Here is a 23,828-nt window from a genome sequence, read left to right as displayed (position 1 = left end):
GCGTTTACACGGATATTATTCTTCTATTTAACAGATTATTTACAGAATTACACACCTCATTCAATCAGATAGAAACTGTATTCTGAATGGCCTCAATTGGACTAGTCTATTATTAGGTGTAAACATGGACATATTCTATTCTGATTGAGCTATTAGTCAGATTATTAACGGATTATTAGGCTGCATGTAAACGTAGCTATTGTTTTGCAAAAGAAGACAGCAAACACATTTTGAATTTTGCTTATTAAAAGTATTTGACCAAGATTATTATATTTGTCAAACCCACAATTCTCTGCTACAAATGAAAGCATAAACTTTTTTTCCAGAACCTACTCTTTCAGAACGTAACATCTTACCTTATAGCCGAGTTAATCATGACAGACAGAGGGGCTAGTTTTAACAGTCGCTAAACAGTCTGGTCAAATGATGCAAACGGACTTAACTCATTACAGTACTATGTTGCTTGAACCAGACAAGTGTTCCATAAAAATATTTGTATAAAAAATATGATTAAACATTCAGGCTGGGCATCGGTACACGTGAACTAAACGACATCTAAGAATGTGAAGATTAATGAATTACCTAATGTCAATTCTCAAAAATACATAAATGTACCTATAGAAGCAAGACTGCAGCGCTCCAGCACTCAACAATAACACACAAGCTATTTTCACTTACTGTGGGAACTTCAGCAGAATACGTTTGCATTTAGTACTACATGCAGTTTTCTCTTCCCATAATAACAGAACTCAGGCTTATAAAACATGCTTGTGTTTTGTTCTCTTTTTTGTGTGTTGCAATACATGCAGGTTCATGAATGGCCACATGTGGGCACCCTCCTGTATAACAGAGGTCACCAAGTCACTACCTGTTAGACCTTCAGGGCTCTCTCCCCTCTGATGTGACCAGGAAGTACACCTGTCCAGACCAGCCTGGCACCCTTCACTCCACTCTGCTCTGTTTCGCTGCGCCTGCTCTGTTAAATCCGTACAACCTTTGTTAGATTCTGTGGAACTCTGTGATTTTTTGCAGGAAGTAGGGGACGAGTGACATGTGGTGCCATTTTTTACCCTTTTTTCCTAGTTTTTAACAGGGAGGTAGTAGTTTGTGGGTAGTTTGGTGTATTTTCCTGTCTTTTGCTTTCAGGTTAGTTAGTTTAGTAATCATTAGCTGTTTTGCTTATTATTATAGGCATATACATGGCTGTTCTCAAACCAGCATGACACAAAAAGAGAACAAACACAAGCAGCAGACAGCATCCGACACATACGTCAGAAACATAACAACCAGGCTTATTCCTTTGCACTTATGTCCATTTAGTGAAAATGTGTTGTGGGCGATTAACTGCATGAAAAGCCATATTTAGTTGAAAAACGGTTGCTCTTCATAGATGATTGTGAACCACACTAAAGTGAATCTAATCTGGTTCTAATGTTCTCACCTATAGAGCTGGGGATTGAAGGTGGTGGAATGTAGAGATCTGCTGAGCTATTGGTGGAAACTCTGATCACCGGGGTCCCCAGTTTTCCTAACATAAAGATAAATAAAGGATTTTGACATTGTGTGTTTTCAAACACATAAACACGAATACAAGAACTGTTTGTATCAGCATTCTGACCTGCATTAGATCAGATTTGAATGATCTTACAGTGATGTCGTCTCATAGAAGCACTACCAAACAGTGTCACATGCATTCAGCATATATTGTAAAAAAAAATTAAAAAGCACATTGTCACTATTTTAACATTTATAACTTTGTAGAGGAAAGAGGCAAGATATCAGCACAGGATTTTGCCCACAGTAAATTTGGGTAATTTCCAATAATTGGATCATTTTGAACAATAATCATAAAATGTTCACACAATGTTGCTAAAGAGCACTTTTGAAATAAAATTTACATTTTACTGCTTTGCCAAATTGACATTTTAAGCCTGGCATGCACACAGATAGATGCACAAACAGGGGATTTGAGTCACTCTGCATTCTGTCCCAATTCTGACACCAGTGTGGTGCCAGCGAAGAAGAAGGAAACACATTGCTTTAAAGGTGAAAGCTGTATTATTGAAGGGAGGTTCTCCCTTCTCAACAGATTCCCAAGGAAGAACCACCGCTCAGCACTGCTGAAACAGCCAAGATAGTAGACAGGTCACTTCTATATACACTTTCCCCTGACAGTAGGTACTAACACTGCACCAGCTACCACTCAGTACAGCACAGAATAACACAAACACATGTACATCAATACATGTTCATTAAGCTAAAAACAACTTATTTACAATAAATGCCCCTCCTCTTGCAAACGCTGCGCCTCCCAGAAGTGCATGTGGTCGCTCTGCACAGCCACGCCTCCTACTCTCCTATATTGATTATATTGCTTCTGCTATTTATACATTTCAGCGAGGCGAGGTGAGGCTCACTCTACCCCTGAGAACACAGCTTATGGGTTGGTTTGCGTTCTATGAGATTCAAAGCTCTTGGGTTTCCTCTCTGGAGCAGTACTACAGTACCGATCACCTATGTTTACCCTGTCACGCATCACCACACTGTGGCTTTAGTTTACAAATAGAATGAATGAACTGGCTAACTTAGCTAAGTAGCTAGCAAACTAAGCAAGGCTCTGTTCTCTTCAGTTACCATTCTGCACTTTGGCCCTGCAGTTCCTCCCATTCTCCTTAGCCTTACCTTCTACCACCCCTACCTATCATCAAGGGAAAACATTCCGCTAGCTCAGAGACCCTCCCTGATACCATGTTTCACTTCAAAATCATCACATTACAGAAGGAAAACGCATCATGATTTCCCATTCATGTTGACTTTAAAGGCAAACGTCAGCTGAAGCAAACTACTCTGAAACTCAACAGTCAAACAAATACAGCCCTTCCCATCAGAGTCACTTGCAAAGCCTCGTCCACAAAACCGCCAAAGTTAGAACGGCTAGTTTGAATCGAATTTAAACATGCATTCAATTTACGGTAGGAAACGAATCCACTCAGATGAAAAGTGACCGACTGTGTAGCCGTTGGTGGTCAGACGCCTCTTCATGCTTCTTTCACTTTGTGTCTCGAATCTCGAGTGTGAAGTCAAATTCTGAGTCACTGGTGTTCAAGTCAAAGTTGAGTCGCAAGACTTTCTTGATTTTCGAGTCGAGTCTCAAGTCATCAAATTTGTGACTCTAGTCAGACTCCAGTCGAAATCATATGATTTGAGTCCACACCTCTGGTAGAAACCTCTTCTACACTTCAGTACACTTACTTTAGACTTTAATTTAGCACTGATTTAATACCGTTCATTTTGGACATAATATCGAACAAGCAGATATACAGATACTTAAACAGAGTGTAGATTATGTCAGACGCAGACCTGATATCTTACTGTAAACTGATTTTGCCTGGAAAATCACACTTAATATGCTGCTAACATGAGCAGTTTATTGTACTCTGTAACTCATTGCAGAAGCACTCACCACTGGTGAAGCTCCCACTGATGAGGAAAACGTTCCGCCTGGAGTTCACAGATGACATATTCGGAGCACTCATTGTGAACACGCACTGGAGGGTAGAACTGTTCACAGAGCCCCTGACTGATCCAGCAGAGGACTGCAAAAGCAAAGGCTCACTGTTATAACACTGCTAAAACGTGCATATATATGTATATATGGCAAGCCAAACAGGAAATATTTAATGAACTTTGATATATATGGAATGAACATTGATATATATGGAATGAAAGTCGCTGTTGAAGGGTTGAGGATGGCCAAGAAAAACTGTACATCAATAAATGGGCATTAACAAACTCCAGGTAGAGCTTAAAGGAAGGGAATTCTGATAAAGTGACCAGTATCTATACACAGTGATCCCGTGGACAGAGTGACCTGAGAGTGGCTGATATATGACGTGAAGACACAGATGGGTGGAGCTTCAATATATACATAATACATGACATACATATACATGACATGGTGCAGAAGAAGAGTCAGATGAGGCCATAACTTCTGTTTGAAAAATGGTCTTTCATTGAGAGCAAGGGAAAACAGTGCCACTTGAAAAGCAACTGAAAATTGAGGTAGGTCACTCCTAGCCCTGCTCTTTCTTCTGAGGGTCACCAAACACAAACACACTCTCCCTAACTCTGAGCTGGACACAAAATAACAGAGCAAGCACAAACACACACTGTAACTGAAGAACAACAACATAGCAACATTAACAATGTAAACAGTCTTTTTTGCTTAGGGGTGCAAGGCTACAACACACACAACCCCAAAAGTCCCTCTCTGTCTAAACAAAACATTTTATGAATTATATTATTCATTTTTTCATCTCAATGTTCGATCCATGTACATCAAGGTTCATTCAATATATATCAATGTTCATTGTATATATATCAAAGTTCATTCCATGTATATCAGTGTTCATTCAATATATATTATATATCAATGTTCATTCAATATATTTCAATCTTTGTTCTACTGAGGTATATCGAATGAACATTGGTATATGTGGAATTAACATTGATATTTATTGAATGAACCTTGATGTACATGGATCGAACATTGAGATGAAAAAATGAATAATATAATTCATAAAATGTTTTGTTCAGACAGAGATTGTGTGTGTTGTAGCCTTGCACCCCCCCCCCAAACAGACTGTTTACATTGTTATTTAATGTTGCTTGTTGTTGTTCTTCAGTTACAGTGTGTGTATGTGTTTGTTTACTGTGTTATTTTGTGTCCAGCTCAGAGTTAGGGAGAGTGTGTTTGTGTTTGGTGACCATCAGAAGAAAGAGCAGGGCTAGGAGTGACCTACCTCAATTTTCAGTTGCTTTTCAAGTGGCACTGTTTTCCCTTGCTTTCAAACAGAAGTTATGGCCTCATCTGACTCTTCTTCAGCACCATGTCAAATTATGTATATATTGAAGCTCCACCCATCTGTAGCTTCATCATATATCAGCCACTCTCAGGTCACTCTGTCCACGGGATCACTGTGCATAGATACTGGTCACTTTATGAGAATTCCCTTCCTTTAAGCTCTACCTGGAGTTTATTAATGCCCATTTATTGATGTACAGTTTTTCTTGGCCATCCTCAACCCTTCAACAGCGACTTTCATTCAATATATATCAACGTTCATTCCAGATATATCAAAGTTCATTGCATATATATCAACGTTCATTGTATATATATCAATGTATCAATGTTTATTAAATATTTCCTGTTTGGCTTGCCATAATATATATATTATATACACACATACACACACACACACACACACACACACACACACACATGACAAAACACAAGCTTTACAAAGTCATGAGAAAAAACAGAAAAAGTCTGTTTCTAGTCCTGGAGATGTCAAGGATTGCAGTAAAATGGTTTTAAAAATGATGAAGAATTTTGGAGTATTTACACCACATAGTTTGAAAATACGAATTCTTATTGTGCGTTCATATGGTCCTCATTAACTCATGAATTTCCGAGTTTACCACAAAGATCTTTTATCAGCACACAAAGCCTGGAAAAGTGGTAAGAATTGGGCAAGTTCCATGTTACCTGAGCTTCTAAGTTTATTAATTACTCCAGTGAGGCATAGTACTCTGAAACCACACAATCATGATAGAATGACCTGTTTTATTCGCAGTGAGCGATGCCATTGGTCCATTCCAGGAGAAATATGCAATGTCCACATAAACACAAACTGGTAGTTACATTACTGTGACATGACAACTTCTCAACTTTACGAGGACCATCCAAACACACAGTAAGTTTCCTTAATAACGACAGAAATGGTTACTTTTCCCGTATTTCCACTATTTCTAGTCTGTTCTATTGCCAAAAAGTACGGTTGCATTTCAAAATAAACATGCAGGTGATTTTACCTTTCGGTGTAGATGAAGCTGACGATGCCAGGTAGATGCTCTTTTAATATGGCTAGCTTTTAACAGATTTTTACACGCAGGTTACTCTCTAAACATTTTATATGTATTCTACTATGCCCAGAAAGCTGTAGGTGCTCTTGAATAAAAACCAATACCTTGAATATATTTCTGTAACCCATCCTCTGAACAGTCTGTGCTCTGATCTAATATGAAAATATCTGTTGGCGAGTACTAAAACAACGTCTCAGAAGTGCTGTATAGTGGTCAGTTTCCATTAGAATAGGTCCAATCATGGATACACAACGTCCAGCACCCCAGACAAATGGACATGGTGTCAAACAGTGGAATGGTGCCTGAATACCTGAATATATATATATATATATATATATATATATATATATAAAAAACTTTTAAACTCATGTGTTGACGTTGGGCATCTGTTGAAAGTTGCACCATGCCTACTTTGGTAAATTTTAAACTCTTTTATTAAAAGCTTTTATTAAAGCCATAAGAATTTTCAAACTGGTTTCTAAAAAGTCATATAAATGTTTTGTCTCTGAGAGAACCTGAAAGCTCCTACATTCACAGTGCAATAATTTGACTTACTGAGATAACCTGAGTTGGTGTGGGACTGTTGCGCAGAGTTGCGTGGATGAGCTTCAAAACTCCTTTGTCACTGGCACAGGCATAGATATTGATATTACTTCCCTAAAAGCAACAGCACATGATTAATATTACTATCTGATTACAAGCCATGCTGATTTGGGAAAAGTCAAAGACTCAAATACAAATAACGGCACCAGACACTCAATTAGAAACATGCATGTGTTCTCAAGTCGTCTGATGCTAATATGGGTTTAGTTCACTAATGAATATGATATAAACAAAGGCAGGAGTTGTGTTTTTTCCATTCTATAATCTACAATTTAACCAGTTTCTGTAATCATCTTACCCGGTTAACTGGAAATACCATAGCGAGGTAGCCGCTGGATCGTCCACTAAGCTCAATGGTGATGTTGGTTGAGTTGGGTGTCCCCCCTACAGAGAGAAAAAAGCAGGAGCCAGACGCTGCAGGATCACATTTATCTGGTTTGGACAAGCAAAACTTGGTCTGGTTACATCCCTGGTTTGAGATACTCATCTGTCAAACACAAGATGACAACAAAAAAATATAATCATAGATCAAACATCCTGCAGTCTGGGATCCTGTCAGCTTAAAGCAGTGTTTCTTCAACCTACTGCCCAGTGCAGTTACAATTACTCCCTGTCCCAACACACCTTATATAGCTCATTAGGGCCTGAACAATTAGCAGACAAGCTGGACCAGTGTTTTAGGGCACAGCTGAAACTCTGCATGGCAGAGGGAGTCTGGGAGCAGCATTAAGAAACACAGACTTAAAGAAAAACTCCAGCATTTTCTGACCCAATCGTATACAGAGGTCTGTCATATCTGTTGCGTACGGTCATTTACCACAGGTAAACATTCTGACATCTTTCCCCAAAGAACAGAAAACTGGTCAACGTAGTGTTGGGTGTTACTTTATCCTGTCACAAAGTAGTCAAGCATTACAGTCACTTACTTATATTAACTGAGTTACTCAACAGATCAACTCCAACAGAACAAAATTAATCACGTGTGTTGCATTTACAACATAAATTCAGTGTGTATTGCAGCGTGTTGAAGAAACGCTTTGTCATGTTAGCTTTGGGTTACGTGTCCTCTAGAAAAAAAATAAAAAATCAGTCTACTCAGCCTTTAGCAGAGCTCAGTAACACAGATTAATAACTGATCACATTGATTTATCAGTCTACTCAGGCTTTAGCAGAGCTCAGTAACACTGAGATTAATAACTGATCACATTGATTTATCAGTCTACTCAGGCTTTAGCAGAGCTCAGTAACACAGATTAATAACTGATCACATTGATTTATCAGTCTACTCAGGCTTTAGCAGAGCTCAGTAACACTGAGATTAATAACTGATCACATTGATTTATCAGTCTACTCAGGCTTTAGCAGAGCTCAGTAACACTGAGATTAATAACTGATCACATTGATTTATCAGTCTACTCAGGCTTTAGCAGAGCTCAGTAACACTGAGATTAATAACTGATCACACTGATTTATCAGTCTACTCAGGCTTTAGCAGAGCTCAGTAACACTGAGATTAATAACTGATCACACTGATTTATCAGTCTACTCAGGCTTTAGCAGAGCTCAGTAACACTGAGATTAATAACTGATCACACTGATTTATCAGTCTACTCAGGCTTTAGCAGAGCTCAGTAACACTGAGATTAATAACTGATCACATTGATTTATCAGTCTACTCAGGCTTTAGCAGAGCTCAGTAACACTGAGATTAATAACTGATCACATTGATTTATCAGTCTACTCAGGCTTTAGCAGAGCTCAGTAACGCTGAGATTAATAATTTAATTGATTAATTTTTATTTTTAATCTGTATATTTGCTCTTTATCTATCTGGCTATGGTTTTCTAATATATATTGAGTGTTATATGTTGGTTTTTCTTTTCAAGAAACTATCTTCTTCTTTTTTATTTTCTTGTTTGTTTATACAGCGAAGTCCTTTTAAAGTATGTCTGCACGATCATGTGATGCGTTACTGGCATTTTGACGGCCTGTTTCCTAAAGCTTGTTTCATGAAGTTGAGCCACCTGCAAATTTGGCAGCTGTGTTTCAAATGAGTTCCAGGATGCTTCACATTGTGCTACTCAACTGCAGTTTAGTTTTGTGCAGCTTTTAAGCACATAGAGTTGCATTAAAATTATGTTGAATATAGATATACCAGCAAAAATAGAAAAATCAAGCATGAAATAATTTTAAAAACAGTACAATTTATACTTACATTTGAGACGGATACGGCGGCAGTAGTCTCAGCTCTCAACAGGATGAAAGCCATTGCAATAGGCACGAAGGGAAATATCCACTTAGCCTCCATTTCTAATGGATAATGAGACATTTTTCCGAAGTTGGCATCTCATTTACAGCATACAGTCTAATATTGCTAATGATCAGGGGTCACACTTAGGTAAAAAGTACTCAACTTCAGAGGAACATCTGAGTACATTCAGAAGATCTAAGGTAAAATGCTGAAGCTCCAAAGTGAGAGTTGTGAGCAATCACAAAGCTGTGACACGGTGATTATTTTTTAATAAGACATGGCCACAAAATACTATATTGAGACCACAAATTACTATCTTGAGGCTACGAATTGCTATACTGAAGCCACAGATTAATATACTGAGGCCTCAAATTAATATACTGAACCACATATTACTATATCGGAAAGAGAAACTCAGTATATTCATTTGTGACCATACCTTAATAAAAATTAATCAGGTCACTTTAGGGGCTCTGTAAGTAAATAAATGTTAACTACTCAGTAAAAAGTACTTTATTTACAAATATACCTAAATGGGAATTCCACCAATTTTTCAGAATGTCTGTACAATTTAACGGTTATACTGTAAAGTCACTGAGAGCAGATTAATATTGAGATTTGTTTATCTGCTTTAACATTTTTCTTTAACTGGCAGCAAACAAATAGGCATTAACCACATGACAGCGCATGCATAACGGTGAAGCAGCAGGTAGAACGGAGAATTGACTTCGGTTTTCTTTGAAGTAAAGAGCAAAAGCTGATCAGAATAAGTTGTTATTGCTTGTCTTCTTTTTTTAATTCGACTGAGAGACTTCAATCACTCAGTTTTATGCCTTACAATATAAAATGCTCCGTTCTAGAGAAACACAGGTGGTGGAGTACATGCAGGGCGTTGTAAGGCAAAATAGCACCTGTGATTTTTAGACTTAACGTTATTCTACCATTATCAGCATTACATATAAAATCTCATAAGATGTGTAGGTCCACTGGTGGTTTGTGGATAGTAAATAAAATGACCATAATTATGTTGATTCCTATCACCACCTCTGTAGTCATGTCAAGTAGTCTACACAGAGCACAGATCCTCGACAGTGTGGAACGAGTGCAGAATAAATAAACCAGACAATAAACATACAGGACAATAAATATACATGACGAATACACATGAAGCAACTAGACAGGACAACAACACAATACAGATGGAATGGGGTCCTACAGAAGCATTTCAGAGAATAAGGTTTAAAGGATTACACTGCAGGTGTGCAGTGATGCTTAAGGTCTGTGCGTTCAGTCTACATCGGTGTGTTCAGTAGTGTCTAGAGTAAAGAAATCAGAGTGGGAAAGTTTCCTTAGAATAGAGGGTTTGACATTGTGAATCAGCTTGTTTACACCTAAACTGTATTGTGCAGAAAATCTGAGAAATGGGTGGAAGAAGCAGTGAAATAATATTCATTTGAAAATACTCAGGAAAGTACACATCCATCAAAATCTTACTATCTTGCAAATGTAACTACATACAACCCACCTCTGCTAATAAGCAACTAACGCTGTTCACTCTAATTAGGGAAATGAATCAGTAGTAGCTAAACCACACTTTATCCACTTTATCACAACAGACTTTAATACATAAAGGACAAAGAAAAGCTCTCACCGTTACTTTTTAAGTGTAGATGCACTGCACTGCTCTCTCATCTGCTTCTTCTTGAGGATGTGGCACATTTACCGTCAGTTCAACAGCATCAGTCCTGGGAGGCGGAGGCAGGCATAACGAAAGTATCCCAAATATTATTAATGTAAGAGTAACCAGAGGAGCAGAAAACACTGCGTGAACTGACGTCGACATAAAGAAGTTATTTTGTGACTTTCATAAGAGAATTCAAAGTCGTTCCATCAATAATAATAATAATAATAATAATAATAATTTGTAAAAATAATCTGTTTACCAAGTTTACTATTTGATCCTTGTAAGAAGTCTTACTTAGATAAGCCTATGTACTAGGATCAAATCAATGCATAATAACACACAAAACATGAAAATGGCCTCAAAGTTCATCTGTGGCACTTGATACTAAAGGTTTCATAGACCACCATTCAGGACCAACAACAGTGTATTCACAAGGAAGCATTAATAACTTTAGTGATCCTGCATTCTTTCATGATTCGTGCAGCCACTGCAATAAAGCACTTAACTGGTTGGACACCGTTTCCTACCCTGTACTTCACCTCACATCCACGTTTAGAGTGTCAAAAGATTACAATATCCTTAATGCTCTGTTTGCAAACACAATCAAATATTTAGAGAAAGAGCTTCAGCTGCACCTTAACAGAACTAACATGAAGATAATTATCAAGGAAACAAAACAGGCCAATAAAAAAGAAAAGGAAAGCCTAAAATAAACAGACACACCTGACTAGCGCTTTATTTGCTTTGTCATTGAGTTCATCCGAGTTGTGCACCTTCTGCACCACGATTGTTTTTTCGAGATTGGGCAGATGCTCAACATCCTGAAACTGACTCCACTCATATAATGCTTATACCTCTACCTCTAATGCTGCCAGTCAGGATACACTCTGTAGCCAAATGTTTTAGGCACTCCTGTTATTTCACCATCACACAATTATGCAAGCAACACCTTAGCAGTCACCTGGGATACCATACCCATGGCCTAACAAGAACTTAACAACCACCTGGGATAACAGCAACTGCCCAGCAACACCTTAGCAACCACCTGGAATACCATAGCAATGGCTTAGCATATTTTTGGATGTTTTTGGTTCTCAGTCCAGCAGCGACACTGAGGTGTTTAAAAACTCCAGCAGCACTGCTGTGTCTGATCCACTCGTACCAGCGCAACACACACTAGCACACCACCACCACGTCAGTGTCACTGCAGTGCTGAGAATGACCCACCACCCAAATAATACCTGCTCTGTGGGGGTCCTGACCAGAGTGAAACTATATGGTCAGTGGAGCTGATAAAATGTAGAAACTAGGAGGTGGTTTTAATGAAGTGGCTGGTCAGTGCATCTAGGATTCATACACGTTTTACAGCAACATGTACTGCATTCTAGACGCTGTCTTTCTCAGGGATGTCCCTGCTTATTTCAGCAAGACAACTTCTATAAACGTTCCAAACATGTTTCAACAGCATGGCTGTGTGATCAGAGAGGGCAGGTGCTAGACTGGCCTGCTGATCTCCTATTGAAAATGTGTGGAATGTTACGAAAGGCAAAACACAACAACGAAGGCCTCATATGGTTGTGCAGCTGAAGACTTGTATAAAGGAGGAATTCTGCTGTTTTAAAACTGGATCGGTTCGTGTCTTCAGTCCCTAAATGATATATTAAGTGTTGTTGAAAGGAAAGGTGATACAACACTGTGGTAAACGTGCTCCTGTTCCAACTTTCTGGAACGTGTCGCAGGCATCAAATTTGGAATCAGCATATATTTACTAATAACAGTGAAGTTCATATCATAAAACACCCTCTTTTCTCTGGCACTTTCTAAACAAAAGTTACACCCATGCCCATGTCCAGCCACTGGTACATTTACTTTGTAGGTGTTCCTGACACAAATGTGATCTGGTTCTGATAGTGTCACACTGAGAAGCCAGTTGTCTGATTTTTCCAAAGTCATGAGAAGGGCTGGGTATTGTTCAGATTGTTTTGATATCGCCAATCCCAGTAGTTTGACTCAAATTTTTGGTTCATGCACCTGGTCACTGTTAATTTATCACTGAAAAGGCAAAAAACAAAGAGCTACGTTTAATCAATTTCCCTGAAATAAGTGACATTAGTGAAGTTTGCTAACGACAGAGGAAGCTAACTGCAGGACAAGACACTGTTTACAATGATCACATGAAAGTTTCAGGCTTTACCTGATTTGCAAGTGCCATGTAGATTAATTCAACTGAATTCAAGATTTACTTGCCATTTACAAACATTGTCACAAAGCAGCTCCAAAATCTTGTAGAAAGCTTCCCAGAAGAGTGGAGGCTGTTATAGCCACAAAAGAGGGGCAACTCCATATTAATGCCCATGGTTTTGGAATGGGACATCCGACGAGCTCATCTAGGTGTGATGGTCAGGTGTCTACATACTTTTGGCCATATAGTGTACATCTAATATTAATGGAAAACATTTTGTACCTACACTTTGGTTGGTGAAGCTACACTGTACTTGAACTTCTGGCTAGAAATATTCCTTCATCACGAGAAAAAAGGAATCCAGGATGCCGAGCAAATTAAAGTCTATGACAGACCAGGTGTGAAAAAAGCGATCTTAACCATCAATGTTTACTACAGTGGCACAATCATGGTGCAGAGGACTGATGAAGATCTACAGAGGTTTGATAGGCATTTCCAACATAAAGGCACAGAAAAACCAGGAGACAGTTACTGTCCAATGATCGCCTACTAATCACTCCAGCAGAGAACAAAGCCATGAAACCATCTCTCTTCAGCTCACAGTGTGGTGTTAATTAGAGATAAATTAATTAGGAATGATGTAATACACATAGGAGGAAAAAGGTTATTATTTTTAATGTAAGTTAATGTAGAAATTAATTATGTCAAGTAATTTTGTACCATTTATATTGGCCCATTAATCAAATGTTTACACGTCAGTTGCAAATTGTTATTTGTAAAATAAAATAACAAACCATTATATTCATTATCTACATATCTGCATGTAACATATAACTAATACTTTCTGGTGTGTATTGATAATTTGATTTTGATGTGGTTATAAAAGCTTTTGTTATTTGTGTCTCTATCTTAAAAAAATAAATAAACAAATTAAAAAATAAAAAACTTTTACTGCTTAATGATTGTTAGTATTAATTCAAGCAAAAACACGCTGACAGATAACTAAATAAGCTAATATATATATATACACCGATCAGGCATAACATTCTGACCACCTCCTTGTTTCTGTGCTCATTGTCCATTTTATCAGCTCCACTTACTATATAGGTGCACTTTGTAGTTCTACAGTTACAGACTGTAGTCCATCTGTTTCTCTGATACTTTGTTAGCCCGCTTTTACCCTGTTCTTCAGTGGTCAGGACCCCCATGGACCCTCACAGAGCAGGTACTATTTGGGTGGTGGATTGGTGGATCATTCTCATTCTCAAATTTCAAAAGCGCAGTGTAAAATATTTTGATGGTTTAGATCAAAAGTGATGATTTGGAGTGTGGAGTCTTCTGGACTGGGTTTTGTCTCACACGCTACACCCTCTACAGACAATATTACATCACTACTTACACAAGAAGTCTCACCAAAAACAACTGCTTTCACACGAGCATAACCAGGTTTCACACGAACACTGATGTGCTGAGATATAACAGTTTGATCAAAGCAATACTCACTGTATGGGTTACAAACATCGAAAGCTCTACAGGTTTTTGGCAATTTACATTATTTGTACACGAAGAAAATCTGAAATAGTGTTAATCACTGCTTATTTGGCAACAAACCAAACACTACACCAATCACACGATACTATCAATGCTAGGAGGGTGAAGGCTAACACAGGCTTCCTCCGAGACCTGTGAAGCACCACCACATCTTTACAAACTGCCGCTCACACAACGTCACTGGACGGCCGAACGCGCTCGTAAGAGAACACTAACCGCCAGTGTGTTACGTCAACAGACGCCTGCGCTGACTAGCACTGCGCTGAGTAATGGGGGGAGAAGGGGGGACCATCCTACCCACCCAGAGTGCAAGGTCAACTGTGCTGTCTTGGACTCACGGACACGGACGGCTGTAAAATCACCAGGGATCGAAATCGCGATTACCTGATGATCGAGCCAACGCTTAGACGCTTCGACACCATGAGGCTTAACAGTACGTTTATATAACAGTATGACATTTTTTTAAATTTCTAAAATAAAATAATGAGTACAAGGATTTTTCTTATTCGCTGCAAAAATAAAAAATTGTTTTTTTAGAGGCTCGCTAAACTAAACTAAATCTGTCTTCTGTAAGACACGTGCAGTTGTTTAAGTGTTGTAGACGTACTCACAATATCCGTGATATACTCAGAAAAGTGCAGCGTCACATGGCCCACAACCGATGTTTGTGGTCATAAGCAACATTTGTGTTATGTTCTTGGTCAATAGAGTCAGAGAACATAATTATGAGGGAAGAAAATAAAGAGCCAGTCGAAAAAATTCAGACCACGTCGTCACTAAGTGTGTCTGGGATTATTTAGATGGTGAGAAAAAGAAAACGCAACCAGACTGAATGCGGTAGGTGTGGAAAAGTATCTCTGATGTATCCCAGAAATATCACACAATTATTTAAAAACCTGCAAGCAGGAGTGGAAGCTATAATAAAGGAAAAGTGTGGACACACAAAATACTGACAAATCAGAAATTATATTTAGTTGTTGAGGCTTCTGTGTCATTTTCTGTTAAATGTGTTTTCTGCTTGTTTTCTGGACAGTGAACACTGTAAAACCTAATGAGTGAAATGGTTTAAGGAAACTCAAATCATTTGATCTTCCCTGAACTGAGTATGAACAACACATTTGTTTATTGTTGGATACACTTAAGTAAACTGAGTAAATCGCTCCTTTGGTCTTAAAATGATGAGTATTTTGGACTTATATAATAATGGTACTAACTCAATACAATTAAGTAATTCTAATTTATATTTACTGCCTTTACACAACTCTAGCCAAGTTCAGCTAACTCAGTTTCTTCCATTAAAAGCTTAACTAGGCTTTAATTTTAACAAATTTATACTGAACAGCAGAATATTTTAACAAGAATGCCTTTAACAGTTCAACTTAATACCGCTCTGGACCGCCTCGCCCAATACTGACAACACAGCCCAGAATGCAGAAGCAGTCTGAATTGTTCAGAACCACACTCAGCAGGTGGCGTCAACACTGACTGAGATTATATAAGCTCCCAAAATAAGTAAGCACCCAAAAGAAGGGAGGCTGGGGAGAATGACTACACAGAGATGGTGGGTTAAACAAGGTGGAAAGACACGCCCGATATGCAAATACATGCCACCAAGAGCCAATAGGAATGATGCCAGTTTTACTCAAGGTTGCACTGACTGAGCATTCATCAAGTAAAGCTGACAAGTCTTAACAAACTAAACTAAACTGCAAGAGGTTGATTCAAGTCAAAGATCTCAGCTGAATGTCCAAAGTTGTCAAAAGTTACATGAAAAGCAAGAAAAGTCCAAATCATTTGAATGTAAACCCAACTCTCTCTGTACCCACCTGTAAAGTCAACTTAAATAAAAATAGTGAACATAAAATACCTGAATAAAGTTACCTTAACTCAAAATATGCTAACAAATGACTTTACTCAAAATGACTGAGTTACTATCGCAACAATTCATTTTTGAGTTGGTCTGAATTTGTCAGATTAAGTTATTCCAACTATTTATGTTGTGTTAACTTAGGCAAAATACTCTTCAGTCTGTAGGACTTATGCAAATTCATTGACCTCAACTAACTTTACCTAAGTAACTAAGGATTATATAAGAAAAAGTATGTCTTACTAGATTTGCATTAGTAAGTGTAACAGGTGAGTAAAGTAAACCCAAAAAAATAAGTTAGTGTTACATTTTACAGTGGAAAATTCATTACTTGTCCTTAATGGTCATTTTGACTAGAAATCAAATGCATGAAAGGTTGTCTGACTTTGGGTACTTTTGTTGGCAGAGGTTTGAATTCCACAAGTCTAAAACAAATTTCTCAATTTTTCTCACTCATACCATAAGAATGTGTCCTCTATGGCACCAACAAATCTGGGACCTGTGTAATATCTGGAGAAACATGTCTGCTCTGAGCTTTGTTTCTCTGCCCTCTAGTGGAGCACTGCCCTGCTTCTCTGCCTTCTAGTAATGGATTCAAAAGAAATCCAGAGTTATGATCATCAGTAGATTAACATAAAAAAATACCACAATAGGCTGTCGGTAACTTTTTCTTAGGGTGAAAAGAAAAGACTATTCAAATGTCATCTTTCATGAAATCACAGTACAGTGCTGCAACATCTGAAATATCAACTACCTAAACCTGAAAGACAGCAAAACAAGTCCTTATCGATGTGCTACTGGATGAAATGGAGACTGAATTTAATCACCAGTACAGTAATGTTATTTCCAGTATAATAGTTAAATATGTGCTGCAATATGAAGAGTGTTAGATTGTAGTGAAATCTACTCAAGTGAGTGTGGAAGCCATTAATGGTATGTAGTCACTGGTATATCATAAATAATCTTAAGTACCCTAAAGCGAAGATTACTGATGCCCCCTTCATCCCCCGTCTGACCCACCCATCTCTCTGGAGGACACTGGGAGACCCAAGGAGTTCCCCTTCATCGGACCTCCAAGACACAAACCCAAAAATCAGGTATGAAATGTTCAAAAATAGAATTAATTACATCTGTGCATTTTAAGATAAACAAAACAGTGAGAAATAACATGACCATCAAGTCCTGTGATGTCATGATGACAGCCAGGTAATGTGAGGTGCTCAACCATGACAAGCAAAAGAACATTTCTAAACAGTACCCAAAAAAACGAGCCACTGCAAAACTACCAAACAAACCAAAAATCAAGTACATTAATTTTTTGAAGACCTGTGTTGGTTTTGTCTCTATCAGCCTGAGAGAGAACAGGGACTCTCAGTCTCTCTACTCTCAATCCAGACTGGAGACAACTTCAAATTCTGGTGCAGGATTGCGGCAAAATCCTACGCTAACAAGGACACTAACACTAACTAGTCCAGGGTTTTCTTAGTCTGTGTCCGAAACTCTTCTAAATGCTCTGGTATAAGTGTGAATCTCTGGTGCTCTTCTTAAATCACAGCACATCCGCTGTGGTGCCTGATCTCACATCCCCATGCTGATCTTACTTCCACTCGTTTCCGGTCACGATATTCACAGTGTTATTGGACGAATCAAACATATCATCGCTGTCAATCAACAAGTCTGGGAGGAACCTCAAAAGGCATAGACAGATCTGTATGTGTCTGACGTTTTGTAAAATATATTCGTAAACAAACACAGTAAAACTAGCACACAGCTGAACTAAAACCGTGACGCGTTTTACAGTTAACTGCACTGGCTTGCATGATAACGAAATGTGCTAACTTGCTAACTCTGGCTGAGGGTCCTCGGGGAGTGAATTCAGGCTGGGGATGTGAGATTGGGCTTAACACCATCACTCTGGATTTGGCATGGTTGTTGTTTGATGCGCTGAAAGTGACACAAAAGCTACAAAAATCAGATTTGAACAGTCAGAGCGTCTAGACTGAGACACATCTGTAAAAATCTGATTGGATTCACATTTCAAGTCCCCTCCAAATGTATTTTTTTAAATTTATTATATGTATTTCGTGTGTTTTTTAGCTGTCCAGACTATCAAAAATCAATCTGTATACAATCTGGATATGCCAAAAATCGGATTTGGGTTGGCAGTGTGAACATAGCATAACAATCCAAAGTAATCCCAGTGCAATCAATAACACAAGCAAAACAAGCTAGCCTTCGAAATGCTATTGTTTGCTTACTTTTTCTCTTGCCAGATGTTATGTTTATTTTTATTGCACATAATGTATTCTTTGTACATGTGACACATCTATATTCATAACTGTGGGCTTTAGATTTTTAAGGATTTAAGAATAGACTTTTTGTCTTTTGGATTATGTTAATGAGCACACCGTCTCCTCCTACTTTAAGCTCCGCCTTCATGAGGTACTGAACTGGTTTAGAATTCACTTTACTCCCACTCTACGTTCCCACCCAGATTTACCTTGGCCGCTCTGCTGGCCGCACCCAGCACCTGCACAGTACTGGTGTTGATGAGGGGCGCCTTGCCCGCTCGGCCTCCCTCCTTCATAACATGCTTCACGTTCATGTTCATAGCACGTTTGGAGATGCTGTCTAACCCAAAGTTCCACTCCTCCAGAGTCTCCATACCTGCCTGAGAGACAAAGACAAAGAAGACACAGTTAGTTACATACTGAACTGCATTTACTGCAGTTTTGACAGCAGTGTTTTAATGTCAAAACCTTCTCAGAGGTGTAACAGATGCTACAATAGCTTTTCAGCAAATTCAGAATATCTCCTTTTCTGCTAACAAACATAAACGTGCTATTGATCAAGACTTTACTACAGAAGCTTCTGGCTGGATTTTTCTGCAATTATTGAAACAACTTATGTGCAGTTTCAGTTACCTTTATGAAAGTTCAGCCTAAAGACAGTGGAATCTGCTCATACTGCATTTAGAGCTAAACTGAAGTTTGGCCATGCTGAGATGTTCTTGCCATACTAAACCTACATGATCTCTCATGGAAAGCAGTTGGCATTAGTCTATAAATGACACACCTTCAATAACGAGTGGTAAAAACCGAAAGCAGAAAGACACTTTCCTAACAGCAGAATTTGAAATGACAGCAAGTTAAGCATGATCTATTATACAGAATTTTTAACTGAAAATTCTCAGTGGAGTATTGAACGCTAGACAGGTCTTGTCATCTCACCTGCAGGAACTGGAGGCATTCTTTAATGTCACTGATCTCCTCTTGAAAGCCCTGGATGATCTGCTCCACTTTTGCTCAGTCTGTCCTCGAGGGAACTGTATCTGTAATGTTCGCAGGGGCTGATGAAATGCCCACTGCTGTCACCACGCCAATTCCCACCGCTGTTACGATCAATGTTCCAAGCATAAACAGGGCCAGTGCTAATCCAGTGATGGTAGTGATGCTACCAGCTACACTGGCTACTCCTCCTCCAATACTAGCAGTCATGTTTTCTTATGGAAGCCGTCCACTGCATCAGCCATGCCAGCATCTCCAAAACGTGCTGATGCAACGACGCCTCCCGCTGGTTGAAGAGATGATCGAACAGACGGGCAGCCATGAAGACACGGTCAGCAGCAGCTTCTACAGCTCTGTGAGAAAGAGCAAGAGAACATTGTGCAGATGTAATGTACTGTAAACGCAGAATGACACTCAATCTATACTTCACAATTGAATAGTCTAAACTACTTGTTTGTAGACTCATTCCAACTTATTCCAACCTTTAGAAGCAAATGACAGTCATTCCTCTGCTCATACAGGCAGCAAAACACAGACAAAACAGACTTTTACTGTCATCCTACCCTCCACAGTCCCCTACCAATCCAACAAGAAGTCTTCATCCTGGGAATAACACGATTTCATCTGTCTGCTAATAGTTTTTTTTCAACTTCAAAAGTCCAAATTTCTCTCTATAACATTATTATGTTACAAGTAGGCAAACCTACATCATCAAGAACTGCCTTCACTGGGTACTGACGCCTCTGCCACAGTGGAAATCTCAACAGTCCTTCAACAGTCCAACAGTCCTTCTGTCAAAAGGTAAATACCCACCAAGTTCAGATTAACTCCTTAAACTCTAAGGGACAGCATGTGGGTCCACACTTCAATCTGTCACTCTCGGCTTGCATACCAGCTCCAAAGTATTGACTGAATAACTCATAATAGTTAGTGAACAATAAGCCTCAATATGAATAACGGAACAGTGACCCTAGATTTAAAGGGGTTAAGTGCTCAAAAGACATATAATAACCAACCAGAGTACAAAACAATGGCTGTTGGGTCTTTTCATGTCCATTCATTAAAGCTTGACACCACCTCTTACAGCTGTGTCACATAAAAAGATAGCAAGTAATTTCAAAAGATGCCACTGGAGCCAGAAAAGCAACTCTTTCAATGAACAGTCCTAATTTCTGAAAGTCAAAGTCAAAACCTGTCTAAATGAAAAACAATGAAAAGCACTTTCCCAGCTACAGAAACATCTGCTTGAATAAACATCCATAATAACATATCAACAGAAGGGAAAAAACTGTGAAACATTCAGCACGCCAGCAGAGGGCAGTATCTAAATGCAGCTCAATTCAGTCTTCAGGAAGGACCATCTGCCACTCATGATGGTCAGTTTTGGTGAAACCTGAACCCCATTTATGAAATACTGCTAAATAAAGGAAACATGAAAACAATGCCTTTTCCTGTTGAAGGAATTTTGGCCCTCACCAAATGAAAACAGGCTCAAAAACCACCTTTGATATCACTTTCTGATGCAGCACTGTCACAATCATTTAGAGGTGGCATCAAAACCTCTCTCATGCAACACGTTATGAAACTAGCCTAATTTAAGCTAAAACTACCTTGAAATGGGAGAACTGGGTTCAGTGGGAGTTCCACCTTCCTGAACATAAAACATGAGAAATAAAAAGAATGAAGCAACAAAGATGAAGCTTTCAACCACCACACGACTCCTGGATTATCACTGATAATGTGAAGCATTAGTAGATGTTCCAATGGAGATACTACTAATACTACTACTACTAACAGGGCTCTATGTAGATTTTTGAGCATGTAGCACTTCTGCTATAAAAGTTGCAAATGTTGCAGCACAAATACACACACACACACACACACACACACACACACACACACACACACACAATTTCTAAGCCGCTTATCCTTCTGGGACGCGGGGGCAGCTGGAGCTTCTCCCAGCAGTCACTGGGTGGAAGGCAGGAAACACCCTGGACAGGTCACCAGTCCATCACAGGGCGGACAGGCACACATATACTGTAGCACAAATAATTGACCTTTTTTTTGCCACAACAAAATAGTTTTTAGCACAAAGTTGAACAAATTTTCATTTGAATTGTGGAAAAAAAATTGGCAGCATATAAAAGGTTTGTACAACCCCATTTCCAAAAAAGTTGTGATGCTGGGCAAAATGTAAATAAAAATACACTGTAAAAAACGGTTCTTCAGTTCAACCTAAAAAAGTTACTTCAGGTGCACAAGCAATTAAGTTAGTTCTATTTAAGTCAAAAATTTACTTTGAATGGAAGAATTGTTCATTCAAACAGTTTATTTGTTTTGAATTAATTTACTTGTTACCACCTGAAGTTATTTTTCAGGTTGAATTGACAAACCATTTCTTACAGTGTAGAATGCAGTGATACACAAATCATGTAAATCCTATATTTAATAAAAAACAGTACAAAGACAGCATATGAAATATTGAAACTGATACATTTTATCGTTTTTCATTTTGAATTTGATGCCAACAACACTTTCCAAAAAAGTTTGGACGGGGGCCTGTTTACCACTGTGTTTCATCACCTCTTCTTTTAACAGCACTCTGTAAGCATTTTGGAACTGAACAGACCAAATGCTGTAGTTTTGAAAGTGAAATGTTTCTCGTTCTTGTTTGACACAGGATTTCAGCTGCTCAACAGTTCGGGGTCTCCTTTGTCTTATTTTTCGTTTCATAATGTACCAAAAGTTTTTGTGACAGGTCTGGACTGCAGACAGGTCAGTTTACCACCTGGTAAATCTTTTAATGTTATTATGTACCGTAGATGATGAAAAGCTAAAGTTCTTTGCTATTTTATGTTGAGAAACGTTATTCTTGAATTGTTGCACTATTTGATGGTGCAGTCTTTCACAGAGTGGTGAACCCTCCTCATCTTTACTTCTGAAAGACTCCGCCTTTCTGAGATGCTCTTTATACCCAATCATGTTATTAACCAATTAACCACCAGCTGTGTTTTTTTTAGCATTACACAGCTTTAACAATCTTTTGTTTCCCCCGTCCCAACTTTTTTGGAACGTGTTGCTGGAATCAAATTCAAAATGGGCAAATATTTTTCAAAAAACAATAAAATTTGTCTTTGTACTATTTTCAATCAAAAATATGGTTTACATGATTTGCACATCATTGCATTTTGTTTTTATTTACATTTTGCACAGCATCCCAACTTTTTTGGAAATGGGGTTTTATAAATGTTCAATTTATGAAACTTGCAGACAATTATCCTCATTTTTCTGGGTTGAAGGTAAAATGGCCTCTGATTCAGTCTCCTTCAATGACAAATGATCCTTTAGAATGCTTACTTAAGCTCAATCAAGTTTTCTCAGTCAAGAACAAGCAAGAAACACAGTTTCAAAGAACCAAAAAGCAAGGAAGATTCTTTAGAGTAGGGGATATTCCACAATCAATCAATGGGGAAATAAAACAGTAGTGAATACAGGCTTAAACAGGAACCAGCAAAAGCATTAAACAGAGTGTCATAAGTTATTACAGTAAACGTAAAATGGGAAAAAGCAAAAGACCAAGCTAGGAAACGTAACGATGACATCCTTATAGAACATACAGATGACAGACTGCCTGCTCTTCTACAAAATGGTCTTACCTTCTCGTTCTTGTCGTGTTTTGGGTTCAGTCGTCATTGTTTGGGTTCTAGAGATGGAAAGAGCTGAGATGAAGGGTCAGGTGCTGAAACAGACAGATCTTTACTGCTGAGCACAGGGAACAGACTGACAGCTGAATTGTGCTGATGTCACTGAGGGCTCAGAGTGTAAATGTCTGAGTGTGTGTGTTTGTTGTACCTGTGACGACCTGAATGGGTTTATTTTCTCAATCAATCCGATAACCTGTCCAGGGTTCTAGATAGAACAGCTCAAATGGCAAACAAACATACCATAATAAATATACCATTAATAGCTGATTCAAACTACTTTTTTAGAACCCGATAGTTTCTAGAGACCTTTAGATTTACTGTATACAGTACTGTGCAAATGATATAGACCATTCATTTTTCAGCATCAGGGAAAAAAAACAGAAATCACACAATTAACCGACAATTTCCGAAGCCTCAACATCCAAATATAAGAAACCTTTCAGTGTTTCCTTTTCTCAGTGAGGTTCTCACTGAGCTACACATCCTTTCAGACCCACAGCGCTGAGTCGTCTTCTCACAGTGAAAGGATGGACAGAAACACCTGTGGATGTTTTCAGATCTGATCAGCTTGATTTTCTCCTCTCTCTCTCAGAGATGAAAGCTTTAAGTGCTGCTTATCTGATGGGGGCAGTTTTTGGGTCGACCAGCTCTTCCAGGTGGCTGTTAGGAGGAACATTTTCTCTGTAGCCTTTAATCAGTTTTGAGCTCCAGTTTTGAAACCCCCTGTTTTTCACTCATTTTCTTTTAACTGTCCCTTCCTTATGCAAGTCT

At 38.6% G+C, this 23,828-nt stretch overlaps 1 protein-coding gene and 1 long non-coding RNA gene across 2 annotated transcripts in view; one reads left to right on the top strand and one right to left on the bottom strand.

The window, feature by feature from the left end:
• The window catches only part of adgrb3 (adhesion G protein-coupled receptor B3), a 994,217-nt gene that overhangs the window by 277,600 nt on the left and 692,789 nt on the right, over nt 1-23,828 (top strand). The window lies entirely within an intron of this gene.
• On the bottom strand, nt 1,474-6,909 carry LOC118816778. The gene is made up of 4 exons (XR_005007903.1): nt 6,827-6,909; nt 6,481-6,582; nt 3,464-3,596; nt 1,474-1,528 (listed from the first exon to the last, which is right to left on the bottom strand). It is a non-coding gene; the product is annotated as an uncharacterized LOC118816778 (long non-coding RNA).

The sequence above is a fragment of the Colossoma macropomum genome, unplaced genomic scaffold (assembly GCF_904425465.1).
Source record: "Colossoma macropomum unplaced genomic scaffold, Colossoma_macropomum, whole genome shotgun sequence".
Lineage (NCBI taxonomy): Eukaryota > Metazoa > Chordata > Actinopteri > Characiformes > Serrasalmidae > Colossoma > Colossoma macropomum.
The sequence above is the reverse complement of the archived record's forward strand: the minus strand, read 5'-3'. Positions and strand labels throughout refer to the sequence as shown.